Raw genomic sequence first — 14,240 nt, forward strand, 5'->3', positions numbered from 1 at the left:
AGTACCAGCACTTGGGAGGCAGAGGCAGGCGGGTTTCTGAGTTCGAGGCCAGCCTGGTCTACAGAGTGAGTGCCAGGACAGCCAGGGCTACACAGAGAAACCCTGTCTCGAAAAACCAAAAAAAAAAAAAAAAAAAAAAAAAAAAAAAGAAGGCTTCAGTGAGAAACTGTCACTCAGATGGCTTCTACTGTGAAGCCTATTGCCTGAGGCAAGTATTACTGACTCAGACTGGGGGTAGCCATTTAGTCCACAGGATTCATTTTCTCAGATGGATCTCATTAGCTTTTGTCCGCTCCCACCCAGAGGACTGAGGTATCCAGGTCGTGGATTATATGTATCCTTGAATGATAGACATCTTTCAGGAAGAGCCACTGTCACTCTGTAGGTTCTCCGGGAGTCCAAACTTGGGAACAAGTTCAGTCACTAGTACCTTTACAACCTCTGTTCTTCAGGGGACAATTCACACCAATGGTTAAAGTGTCTGCCAATACAAGAGGTGCCATATGTCTCTGGGCATGTGGTTAAGACTATTTGCCAGGCTTCTCCTGGTACCTCCTGGTACATCAATGCTTATTCATGGAGTTGTTTCCTTGGTAACTGTTTAATGATCTTTAAAGATTTTTTTTCTTATAAAGAGTGGTGTGCTGACAGTCCTAGTTTGTCCCAGAGAGAAGGGTTGATCAAGAGTTTTAGAATTTTTCCATTGATTAGCTTCAGGGAAGAACAATTTTCTTCTCTTTCTCTCTGAAGCCACCCTGTGTGTTGCAAAGCATCTCTCCATGAATCGTCCGATTCCTTTTCCTCCTGGTAATATTGCAGAAGTATTCCCTCTGGAGGATGTCCCCAACTTAGGCAGGCCTCTGATGGCTCTGAGGGAGAGTGCTCCTAGCAGCAACCTTGACTGCCTGTCCAGTCTGTTCCCCTCTGACATTCCCTTCCATCCCTTTTTGATGCCCTTTGCAGTGTTATTTTAATTTTTAAATCATCATGGCCCAATACGGCTTGTTGTTACAGGGCCACCATCTTCCTGACTAGGCAAGCCAAGCCCTGAGGCCATGAGCAACAGTGTGTTCCCGCCACTGCTCAACTCTGACTGCAGCTCATGCCAGCCAAAAGTACTGGTCCTGCCACTGACGAGACGCCAGCGTGGGTCTCCACAAGGCTGGGCTGAGCCCAGGTCATCCCACCATCCACGCAGTACCCGGTAGAAATGAGACTTTAATGCTTAAAGATTATCCAAAGGGGGGCTGGAGAGATGGCTCAGTGGTTAAGAGTACTGACTGCTCCTCCAGAGGTCCTGAGTTCAATTCCCACCAACCACATGGTGGCTCACAACCATCTATAATGGGATCTGATGCCCTCTTCAGTGTGTCTGAAGACAGCTACAGTGTATTCACATATATAAAATAAATAAATCTTTTTTTAAAAGATTATCCAAAGACTTCATATGTTTGGTAATGCTCAATTAACAAGATGCCCACACATTTAGGGGTGTTATCCAATTAACTAACCTAGATATAAGTTGTTACCCATTATGGTCCTGGACCCATGGTTCTCCATGCCTCCTGCATCCTGCCTCTCCTCCAGCTCCACCTCTTCCTTCTCCTCTTCCTCTCCTTACTCCTCCCACATTAGCTCATCCCAAATTACCAAATTGTAAAATGTAGCAGGGAAAATATCCAACTACATATCACCCTTCTTGTGAGAATAAAGAAAGAAAAACTTTCTCTCAAAATATAATTAGAGCACAACTATATCAATTTGTAACAGTAAGGTACAAGATAGACCTAATACCCAGTCCAATATATTATCAATAAAAAGACTATTGCCATCTATCTTAACTTAAAAGATGCCAGGCGGTTGTGGCGCATGCCTTTAGTACCAGCACTTGGGAGGCAGAGGCAGGCGGATTTCTGAGTTCGAGGCCAGCCTGGTCTATAGAGTGAGTTCCAGGACAGCCAGGGCTACACAGAGAAACCTTGCTCGAAAAACCAAAAAAAAAATAATAATAATAATTAAAATTAAAAGACTATAGTTCTGAACCTGGCTTATGTCTTGGCTTTAGAATGAATGTCAGCTGAAAACCATCCTCTTAAATCTGTTACTCTCAAAGTAAATAGCCTGGGTTGGCTATGAGACTATAAGTTTTCAACCCCTTCAGAAATCTAGAATGACTGAGTTAACTGAAAATATGGGAAGTACAAAGTATAGCTTCTAAACCTTAGCCAATTTATAGAGACCACTGAACACCTGGACAGTTCTTATACTACAAAACATTGGAGCATTTGGACTTCAGCCTTCTGGCCCAGGATCACCTGACAGACCTAGTAATGCAGAATTTTAAGGGCTGATCACTCTGTTTTGGCAGATATAATCAGTCAACTATTCTGCAAGTGTGTCTTTTTCTGGACAGTATATTGTCTGTAGATGAAAAGAAGCACTGGGCAGTGGTGGTGCACGACTTTAGTACCAGCACTCGGGAGGCAGAGGCGGGCAGATTTCTGAGTTCGAGGCCAGCCTGGTCTACAGAGTGAGTTCCAGGACAGCCAGGGCTATACAGAAAAACCCTGTCTTGAAAAGAAAGAAGAAGAAGAAGAAGAAGAAGAAGAAGAAGAAGAAGAAGAAGAAGAAGAAGAAGAAGAAGAAGAAGAAGAAGAAGAAAACCAACTATCTATGTAAAGCAATCTGGACTGTTTTCCATTAAATCCTCTCAGCTACTTTTAATTAAAATCTAGAAAACAACTTAACAATAAACTCAGAGCCATGCAATTGTTATAGGGCCTTAACTCACAGGCTAACCATCTCAGATCAGTTAAAAAAAAAGTTAAAGAAGGACTGGGTCTAAGTCTTGTACCCACCAATTTTGAATTAATATAAAAAAAAATCCCAATGAAACACTTGAATTTGAAATAAAGATAAATTTTGTACCACCTAAGAAATTATAACTTTAGCTTAGTAACAATTATACAGATTTCTACCAATAGGTTATGGCTATATAATCAATTCTAGCTATCCCTCCCTGTTCTAATAAAACCATTACTTTTCCCTAGAAGGACAGCCTAATATTAACCACCTCAGTCCCCAAGCCCAGGGAATTGGGGTGCCAACTCTCCATTAACCTCTTCAAGCTTAATACAGGTGTTTAGATATTAGAAGAGGGACAGGGGAAGGGTGAATTGATAAGCCTCTGATGTCTGTGTCTTCACTGCATCCAGTTGGAATTCCAGGACATCAGAGCAGGTCTGCTCAGCTTGCTTGATGAGTAGATACACCAAGGCTGTGTATTCTGCAATATACAATTCTCAAAACAAATTTTAGTATCAAGATAATTTTTGTTTGACTTTCTGGAATCTAGACTTCTGGAGGCCTATCTCTGTCATGTCTGATCCATATAATTCTGGGAGGTAGAAATACCTTAATCATTTCTTCTGAAAACACATAGACAAAACCTTTCTCCCAAAACAGTGTGTCTTTGAGCCAAGACACGCTGTAACCAGTAACCAGAAAAACCTTTATTTTGACCTTTTTTCCAGAGGAAAAATATAACCACAAGACTGAAAATCACACCCATCTTGAAAATAAAATCAATTTAAGATAAATGAAGTAATGAAAGTACTGTATGTGCCTGTATGTGCCAATTCTTAGGCCTTTCCTATTTTGCCAAGCAGGAAATGAACCCAGAATTCCTGTGGGGCCCACAGTAGACAGGGCCTGAATCTCCTGTGAGGCAATATAACTTTATATCAACTGAATACATCTGATTTACACTATCTTTCTGTTCAGCTCTCTGCCTAGAACAGCTTTTTATTTATACCATTTATCTGTTTGGCTTTCTATCTAGAGAGCCTCTAGTTATACATTGCACTCTCCACTCTAGAGTCAGTGACAATTTTCCCTATCCTAGTTCTGAACCCCAAGCAAAAATCCTCACGTGATTCCAACAAATCTGTTTATAAATCTTTCCTAAAAGCAAATAATCCCTATATTATAACTTTACACTTAAATCAGTAACTGCTCCACAATGGAGGCTTATTTATTTAGCTCTTGTCGTGCCCCACTCGACCAGCAAGGAAGACGCGAACAACTGGATCCTTCTCAACAACCTTTATTGTAGAAGTGCTTCTTCATTCTTCCAGGGAACCCCAAGTGCCCAGGGCGAGCTGCTTATATACCCTCAGCCCTGGGAGGGGAAAGCGCGTGGAGGTATGCGATCGGTCAGAATTGCAGTGCTTCATTAGCATACCCTGCTCGGGAGGGGGCAATTGGTCAGGATTGCAGTGCCTCATTAGCATATACCACTTGGGAGGGGTTGGTACCAAAACTGAGTTGGCCCAAGGGTGATCGCATGCGCAGTGCACTTGTTTACCAGTAGATCATACCAGAAGCCGGCGCCATCTTGACCAGCCGAGTCGGGTCGCTGGCCTACATCTCCCCCTTTTTTTGTTTTATTGCAAACCCTGAGTCACAGAACGGGTGCATGATAGTTGCCCTATGAGTGTAGTTGTACAGTGAGGGAAAGCAGAGGCCTGATCCCCTGTGCAAAATGAGATATTGTAATGGGTTTCTTCTCTAGTCATCGTGCAATGAGTAATACTTCCCATACCTATCTCGATGCCTTTTGACAGGGAAAGGGAACCTTCGCCCTGGGGCACCCGGGCTGGTTCGAGCAGCCGGAGGTTTTGGCATCAAACCTTTGTGCAATCAGGCATACTTTTGGGAAATCTATCCACACTCGTGGAACATTCCCTGTTGAGTACCCACTCAAAAACACCTCAAACTGCCAGTAGTGTACTCCTTATGGGCTCGTATCTGCTGAAACCTGCTCATAATTCCTTTAGGGTTGCAAGCCAAACATGGGGAGGTTCACCATCCTCGATAGTGGCCAAGGCTTGGTAGACTACGGTTTTGTGCCTGGCATGGTCTCTTTTTAGTCTACATAGAAGCCACATGCAAAAGACACAACCAGCCAACACCACAGCTCCCCAGATAAAGACTCCCGCCCACTCTTTAAAATGAAACATAGCTCCAGCGATCCACGCAGCAAGTCCACTGGTGAGACTAGACTCTAAGCACGTAGAGTTCACTGTCACAACGGCTATCCACAACCTCCTCATCAAACTTTCAAAGTCTGCTGACCAATTACCTGTCAAAAAACTAGAAAACTGACAAGACAAATTAGCAACTTGAGTATAGTTTTGATATTGAACAGCAGTAACACACAATCCAGCATATTTCCATTCCCACCCAATTTGGCCCAACTGCCACAGTGCATCCACCTGCTCTTGACCACGAGGTCAATTCTTTGATTGACCAGCATGAGTCCTCCGTTTAGTTGGACATTTAAGGATGCTTGTGACTCAAAGGCAGCAGCTGTATTGGTGGATAAGTTATTAAGGACTTCGGCGGTTTGTACTGTGCGACTCATTGCCACAACAGCAATGGGAAACTTCCAATGGAGATTATATAGCTTGTGGAAGTGAGAACAACTCCCTCTACCTATACTATAAAGGACTTTCTAAGACTTTGCTAACTTTTAAGTTTGATACAGTTAAGAATGTGTTAGACAAAGACCGGAAAGAAGATGACACGAATGAATTTGTCAGTGCTGTGTGTTGGCGGGAACACAATGTTCATTGCCTTTTGACAACAGTGCTCAACCCCGTGAGCAAACATATCTCAACTGAAGACATGACTCCTGGCGAAGCTTCTGTTCAGAGACTCCTGACATAGACAAAGAGAGCAGAGCAACTTCTTGTGTACATTGCTACCCTGCACATCCTGGGGAGTCCACTGTGGACCGCCCAAAATCAGACCATGACCGCCTTTCACCTGGAACATCCACTACATCTGGCTAATGGTCGTGGTGAAAGGATGTGTTTGCTCTGTGCTCTGGTAACTGCGACTGGATCTAAACCTGCCAGGCAATCCAAGTCCCCTTATTTCACATCTCCAGAGTTATCCAGAGTTTGATGTTGCACAGCCAAAAAGCAATGTGACCAAGACAATGAAGGGCTTTGTTGCAAGGTGAAGCTCCTTCTAGAGCACTTGTTGAGACTGCTAGAGTCCAGGCAGCAGTAAAAGCCCAAGGACTGCTTCAACAAGGATATCACTGAGTGGTGGTAGCAGCAACATCAGTTTCAATGACTAACTTGTGACCCATCCAGTACAGACCAGCTCCCTCTTCTTTATCCTCCTTGTACCTCTTATTAAGAATCAGCTTCCGCGGGGGTGGGGGGTGGGGGGGGTGGCAGTGGTGGTGCACGCCTTTAATCCCAGCACTTGGGAGGCAGAGGCAGGCGGATTTCTGAGTTCAAGGCCAGCCTGGTCTACAGAGTGAGTTCCGGGACAGCCAAGACTATACAGAGAAACCCTGTCTCAAAAAACCAAAAAAAAAAAAAAAAAAAAAAAAAAAAAAAAAAAAGAATCAGCTTCCATGGGCCGAAGAGATGACCCATTCTTACACAAAATTCCATGTAAGAATTTATTTTTTTAAAATGCCTCCTTGGGGCTGGAGAGAGATGGCTCAACGGTTAAGAGCACTGACTGCTTTTCTAGAGGTCCTGAGTTCAATTCCCAGTAACCACATGGTGGCTCACAACCATCTGTAATGGGATCCAATGCCCTCTTCTGGTGTGTCTGAAGACAGCTACATGTGCCTCCTTGCACATGCCTTTAATCCTTAACCCTTGGGTGTCAGAAGCAGCCTGGTATACAAAGTGAGTTCCAGGACAGCCAGATCTACACACAAAAATAAATAAATAAATAAATAAATAAATAAATAAATAAATAAGCCTCTTTTTACAAAAAACACACTTTTACTGATAGTTCCTTCTTTAAATCTTTTATTTATTTTCTTATGTGCATGAGTGTTTTACTTGCATGTGTGTCTGTGCAGGATGTGCATGCAGTGCCTGCAGTTCAGATACCCTGGAACCTGAGTTGCATGTGAGTGTTGGGAACTGAATCAGAGTCCTCTGGAAGAACAACCAAGTACTCTTAACCAATAGGTCACCTTTCCAGCCCCATCTACAGCTCTTGAATTTCTTTTTTAATACATTAAAAATAATTTATGTGTTTTACCTAAATGTCTCTCTGTGCACCATGTGCATGCAGTGCTCAGGGAAGTCAGAAGAGGATGTCAGATCACTTCAACTGGGGTTACAGATGCCTGTGAGCTGCTGTGTGGATGCTGGGAATCAAACTCAGGTCCTCTGAAAGAGCAGCAGTGCTCTTAACTAATGAGCCATCTCTCCAGCCCAAGTCCTCAATCTCTTAATAAACACATGAATGCAGAAAGTCACACTGCATCTCAAAGTTTAGTTATCCCAAATACACTGGAAATGAGAGGATATGTTTAAAACTTACTGTTTATAAACTTTAAAGGTATTGTTTCTGAGCAATAGCAAAACAAAATCTTTTACTTTAAAATGTTTATATATAAACATACTTAAAACAGTCACACACATGTATACAACTTAAAACCAAGTATATAGCTCTTTGGAACCTTGACTGGAAGGTCTTATGACACAGCTTAGAGAATCATTATGGATGGTCTCAGAGTCAAGATTCAAGGGGGAAACTCAGATGGATTGTTGGGAGTAAAGACATCATTAGAGTTATTACTGGAGACATAGTTCTTTGCCTAAGAGCATTTGCTGCTATTGCAGAGGACCCTGGTTTGATTCTTAGCATGCACATGATGGTTTATGACTTGTCTATTCCAGCAGATCTGGCACCTTCTGGCCTCTGCAAGTACTAAGCACATACATATACTTATATACTTATATATAGGCAATCACTCATACAGTAAAAATAAATCACTCTTTAAAAAAGAAGCATTATTAATGCCATGGACAAACAGACCACAGCATGTCAGGGACTCTCTAAGTTAAGTCCAGGGCCCAACAGCACAGACAGACACATAGGGGTGCTTTGAAGAGAAAGCAGGGCCCTGTCGCAGAGTCTCAGGGCTGTCACAGGGCTCTTTCTTATAGCTGAGAAAAGGGAGCATGGCTCAAAGCACAAACCTGCAGTCAGGTTCTCTGATTCCCAGGCAAGGAGGGAAGAGGTACAGAGGGGCAAAGGCAGGGGGCGGGGTGGCAGAAAAAGGGTGGAGGGCAGCATGAATAATCACCAATGCTTCCTCATGCAAGGGATCCTGGCACTTGGAAGTCTTTTAGCTGTTGTTCAGTGTTCTCAGTAGGGTGTCTATTGCTATTGAGAAGGGAAGAATTGCTACAGATGTCAGGGGCTATAGGGGCTTCAGTAGCAGTCTGGTCTGGCAGCTAACCCAGCATTCTTACTAGGGATTGACCCTAGGGCTTTAAACTTAGTAGGCAATCATTCTACATCCCAGCTACTTTTATTTTCTTCTCTCTCTCTCTCTCTCTCTCTCTCTCTCTCTCTCTCTCTCTCTCTCTCTCTCTCTCTTGTTTTCTCTCAGGATTTTAACTTAGCCCAGGCTGATCCAGAGCTTATTCTGTAGCCCAGGTTGGTCTTGAACTCTTGGTAATTATCTGACTTCTGCCTCCAAATTCTGGGATTAGAGTCATGAGCCACCATGACTGGCTTCTCTCTCTCACTCTCTCCCTCTCCCAGTCTCTTTTCTTTTTCTTTATTTCTTTCTTTTTTTTTTTTTTTTTTTTTTTTTTTGGTTGTCTGAGACAGGGTTTCTCTGTGTAGTCCTGGCTGTCCCGGAACTCACTCTGTAGACCAGGCTGGCCTTGAACTCAGAAATCCGCCTGCCTCTGCCTCCCAAGTGCTGGGATTAAAGGCTTGCACCACCACTGCCCAGCTGGCTTTTCTTTCTTATAGCACAGGTCTGTTTACAAGAAATTGCTTATGTTTGTCAAGCATGTCTTGTTGACAATCAGGCAGCCTCCATGGCCAGCCCTGCCTGGTGACAGACAGCCCAGCAACAGGAAGGCAGATCATCATTAGCTGCCTAGAGGCAAAAACATTCTCATTGTTGTCTCTGCCCCCATGTCCCCTAAGCATGTGCCTTGGTCGTGCACCTTCTGTCCCTATTGTGGGCTTTTGGGGCTGCTTGGCAGAAATCTGACTTTGGCCAAAGACAAGGAAAGGGGCTTTAGGCAGGAATCTGACATTGGGCTGTGACAAGGAAGTAAGTTCAGGCAGGAACCTAATTTTAGGCTAAAACAGAGAAATAATTTCAGTCAGGAATCCAAGTCTTAGGCTAGAACAAAGAAGTAGGCCTCAGGCATGAATATGACTGTGGGCTAGGACAGGGAAGTAGGCTCAGATATTTTTGTCATCCTGATGAGCCCTTAGAAACAATAATCACAGGGACTTTGTCTATTGCCTTGTTTGTTCCTTGACTGTTTGTATCTATTGTATTGTTGGTTCCTCAACCCAGAACTGACCTAAATACTTGCATGTAATTAAAATGGTTTTAAAAAAAGCAAGGGGCGGGGGAATAAACCCGACCCAGCCTTCAGCCTCAGAACTGGCTGGGTCATGCTGCAATATTGTCTAATTTCTTTTAATCTCTTTGTCTCTTTTCTTTTAATCTTCACTCCTCCTGTTGACTGACTGAGCTGGCTTGGTCACCCTATAAAGAGCTACTTTCCCCCTTCTTTCTTTCCTCCCCCTAGAGGCAGCCTCTGTGCGCCCCCTCAACTCCTCCCTTTTATAAACTTTCCTGTAGCATGGTGTGATTTTGTAGAACGGCCACCTAGTTCCACCATGTCTACTTTGTTTTTATTTATTTACTTACTTATTTACTGATTTTGAAATAGGGTTTCTCTGTGTAGCACCGGCAGTCCTGGAACTCAGAGATCTGCCTCTGCCTCTTGGCATATTCTTTTTGTTTGTTTTAGGGTTTTGATGCTTTTATTCTTAAAGACTAGTCCTTAGCTGGGCAGTGGTGGCATACACCTTTAATCCCAGCACTTGGGAGGCAGAGGCAGGTGGATTTCTGAGTTAGAGGCCAGCCTGTGAAAGAAAATTTTGAAATAGGCCCAAACTAATAAGAATAGCAGGGCCCTGTGATTCCTTTTCCCTAACCTATATAGTTAAAAATGCCTGTCAACAGGTTTGGGCCCAGTTAATTAGTTACAGAGGATGTGGAGTTACAAGACAAAGGCCTGTTGAATCATCCAAAGAACTGGATGGCCATGAAAGATAAAAAGTATACAAGGACATCCTTAAAAGAACAGAGATATGTCCAAATGAGTAATGGGCCATCTGGTGTTCTTCCGCCCTTCCCCCTTTTGGGCCCGCTCATTCTGCACAGCCTGCTGATGTTCAAAAATGTAAAGCAACCAATCATGTGTACCCATGTGAAAATCTCCCACTTCCCCCACCCCTTGCCTATAAAAACCCTAATCCTTTGAGCCTCGGGGTCAACTCCTCCATCTCCTGAGTGAGATACATGCTGACCCAGAGCTCTGATATTAAACTGTCTCATGTGTTTGCATCAAACTAGTCTCTCGTGAGTCCTTGGGTGCCGCCGTCCTGAGACTTGAGTGGGGATCTCCCTTTGGGGTCTTTCACCTGGTCTACAGAGTGAGTTCCAGGGCTACACAGAGAAACCAAAAAAAAAAAAAAAAAAGTTTCAGCCAGCCAGAGGGGTCAAGGACAAGAGAACACAGCCCACAGACATCAACTAAGCAGGGCTCATAGGTGTTAGTATTCTGTCTAAACTCCACCTCCACAGTTACCTGGCAACAGCCAGGTATGCTTCTCCCCACAGTTACCTGGCAACAGCCAGGTAGGCCTGGTCCACTATAAAAGGGACTGCTTGCCACCTCCTCTCCCTCTTACTCTCTTAATCTCTTGCTCTCTTGCCTCTAGCTTCTCTGTCCCCAACCCCACCCCTTCTTCTTCCCTTCCCCCCTCTCTCCACATAGTCACAACCGGCCTCTACTTCTCTTCTTCCTCTTCTTCCCTCTTCTTCTTCCATCTTCTTCCCCCCACCTTTGCCCTATCTCCTGAATAAACCTCCCCCCCTTGGAACCGTGTGGTCTGGAGTGGTCTGTTCTGAGTTATGGTTGGACTTCTAACGTGGACGATTAACAATAGGGGCTCACAGAGACTAAAGGTCAATCACGAAGCCTACATGGGCCCATGCTAGGTCCTCTGCATATGTGCTATGATTGTTAGCCTTGTGTCTTTATGGGACTCCTAACAATGAAAGTGTCTGTTATAACACAGTGTTGTCTCTGACTCTTTCCTCTGTTCTTGGGACTCCTTTCCTCCTACTGGGTTGCCTCATATAGGCTTGCTATAAGGATTTGTGCTGTCGGGCGGTGGTGGTGCACACCTTTAATCCCAGCACTTGGGAGGCAGAGGCAGGTGGATTTTTGAGTTCGAGGCCAACCTGGTCTACAGAGTGAGTTCCAGGACAGCCAGGGCTACACAGAAAAACCCTGTCTCGAAAAGAAAAAGAAAAGAAAAAGAATTTGTGCCTAGTCTTGTTGCATCTTGTTATCAATGGAAATCCTTGGGAGGCCCGTTCTTTTCTGAAGACAAACAGAAGGAACAGTGGATATGGGAGAGGGAAGGTGGGGAAATGGGGGGAGGGGAAACTGCAGTTAAATATGGCTGGGTGTAACACCTTGAATCTCATCACCCTGGAAGCAGAAGGAGGCAGATCTTTGAGGGGTCCAGGCCAACCTGGCCTACATAGAGTGTTCCAGGTCACTGAGGGCTATACAGTAAGATGCTGTTTCAAACTTTTTTCAACCAGTTCTCAAGTGTATCTTTATGTTTTAAATTTTCACTAGTCCTCTCAGATACTCTTCATGCAGATATAGTGCTGACCAGCCAGCCACTAGCATGTGAAGAGCTCATTTGTGGCTTCCAATGTCTCTCTCTCTCTCTCTCTCTCTCTCTCTCTCTCTCTCTCTCTCTCTCTCTCTCTTAATATGTATAGGTATTGTGCTGGCATATATGTCTATGTACCACATGCATGCTCGGTGCCCAAAGAGGCCTGACAAGGACATTGGAACTCCTGGAACTAGAATACAGGTAGCTATGGGCTACTACTTAGGTGTTAAGAAGTGGACATGGGTCCTCTACGAGCAGTCACCCTAGATGCTGAATCACTCCATCCCTGTTTCTCTTACTTTTTAGTTACATTTGTGGCTTGTCTACCACTTATCTCAACTAGGGCTTATAAGGAGCTTGCCCTTCTGTTGTTGAGGCCTGGCTCACCTGGAGCTTGTTACGTAGCCCAGGCTGGCCTAGAAGTTGCTGTAGTTCTCCAGACTCCTCAAGCACTGAGATTACAGATGTGCACAGCCACATCCAGCTTTATTTCCCAACAACTCCTAAAAAAAAAAAAAAAAAAAAAAAAAAAAAGACAGAGTCTCATTCTGTAGCCCAGGCTTACATCAGGACACTTAAATCAAGGATCCTTAAATCAGGATCCTCCTGTCTCAGCCTCCCACATTCTAGGATTATAGGCATGTTCTACTACATTGTTCTCTAAAAACTTTAAAACACTCAGCTGAACAAGTTGCAGGCTTTCAGCCACTTCCATCAATTCCCACAGTTTAGGTCATCCAACAACAGCAGAAAAAATACTGGTTTTAATGGCCAATTCCACACTGATAAAACTTCCCAAAGAAGGGGTTTGAAAGATGGCTCATTGGTTAAAAGCACTGAGTGTTCTTGCAGAGTTTCCAGATTCAATATCTAGCTCCACTCTGCCCCCTCACATGGAGGTTCATAACCATCATAATTTCAGTTCTATGGAATCAATACCCTCTTCTGGCTTCTACAGGAACCAGGAGTTCACACAATACATAAATACACATGCAGGCAAACATGCATACATATACAGTAAAAATTTTAAAAATAAGTAAACCTTAAAAAAAAAAAAAACAACTTCCCAGATGGGCTTGGTAGCACACACCTTTAATCTCACCACTTGGGAGGTAGAGCAGGTAGATCTCTGAGTTCAAGAGCAGTTCTGAGTTCAAGTGAGTTCAAGTGAGTTCCAGGACAGCTACATGGTAAGACATTGTCTCAAACAAACACAAAACATAAGAAGTTCTGTGAGCAGTTTTAGGCAAAAAGAAATCAGAGCTGTAGTGGTAAACTACACACCTTTAAGCCCAGCACACCAGTTCCAGGGAACTGATGCTCTGTCTTCTGGTTTCTGGAGACACTGGACCATAAAAGTAGTGCAGACATACACACAGACAAGACACTCATACACTTAAAATAATTTTGTAAAAAAAATCCAACAGTTTGTACTGAGGATTTAAAATTGTCTTTAAGCCTGGCAGTGGTGATGCATGCCTTTAGTCCCAGCACATGGGAGGCAGAGGCAGGCGGATTTCGAGGCCAGGCTGGTCTACAGAGTGAGTTCCAGGACAGCCTACACAGAGAAACACTGTCTCGAAAAACAAAAGCCAACCAAACAAACAAAAACTAAAATTGTCTTTAAATACATTTATGTTTAAGAGTTTTTGTTGGCATGTATCTCTGTGTACCACCGAAACTGGTGCAGAACTCAAAAAGATCCTATTAGATTCCATAGGTCCTCTAGAACTGGAGTTACAGATGGTTATGAACCACTGTGTGGGTACTGAGAACCAAACCCAGGTTTTCTGCAAGAATAATAAATGCTCTTGACGACAGAGTTATCTCGCCAGCTCCCTATAGTAATTTTAAAAACACCTTCTTTTGGGGGAACATTTCCCCATCTTTGTCCTCAAAGTCCTTGTTCTTCTTTAAATATTTGTCTGTCTACTTCCCAGGATTTCTCTGTGTAGTCTTGTCTATCCTGTAACTCAGTTTGTAGACCAAGTTAGCTGTGAACTCAGAGATCTATCTGCCTCTGCCCCTTGAGTGTTGGGATTAAAGGTATATGCCACCACTACCACCTTGCTCTTTTAAACATTTTGGGGGCGGGGTGGAGGAGGGCATGTGTCACAGTACCCATACAGAAGTCAGAAGACAACTTGCAGGAGTCAGTTTTCTCCTTAAATTCTGTAGGTCCCTGTGGGGATTAAATTCAGGTTGTCTGGCTTGGTGGCAAGTGACCTTACTTGCTCAGCCAGGTATCAGACCCTTCAAACTCTTTCTATAGTTGACCTGTTTCTGCTCCCATTTTTAATTTTAATTTTTTTTTTTTTTTAAAGAGATAGGGTCTCACTTCATAACCCTGAGTGTCCTGGACTCTCTATGTAGACCAGGTTGTCCTTGAACACAAGAGATCCACCTGCCTCTGCCTCAAGGTGTGCCACGCCCATTTATGTCCAATTTTA

Source organism: Arvicanthis niloticus, chromosome 4 (assembly GCF_011762505.2).
Source record: "Arvicanthis niloticus isolate mArvNil1 chromosome 4, mArvNil1.pat.X, whole genome shotgun sequence".
NCBI lineage: Eukaryota > Metazoa > Chordata > Mammalia > Rodentia > Muridae > Arvicanthis > Arvicanthis niloticus.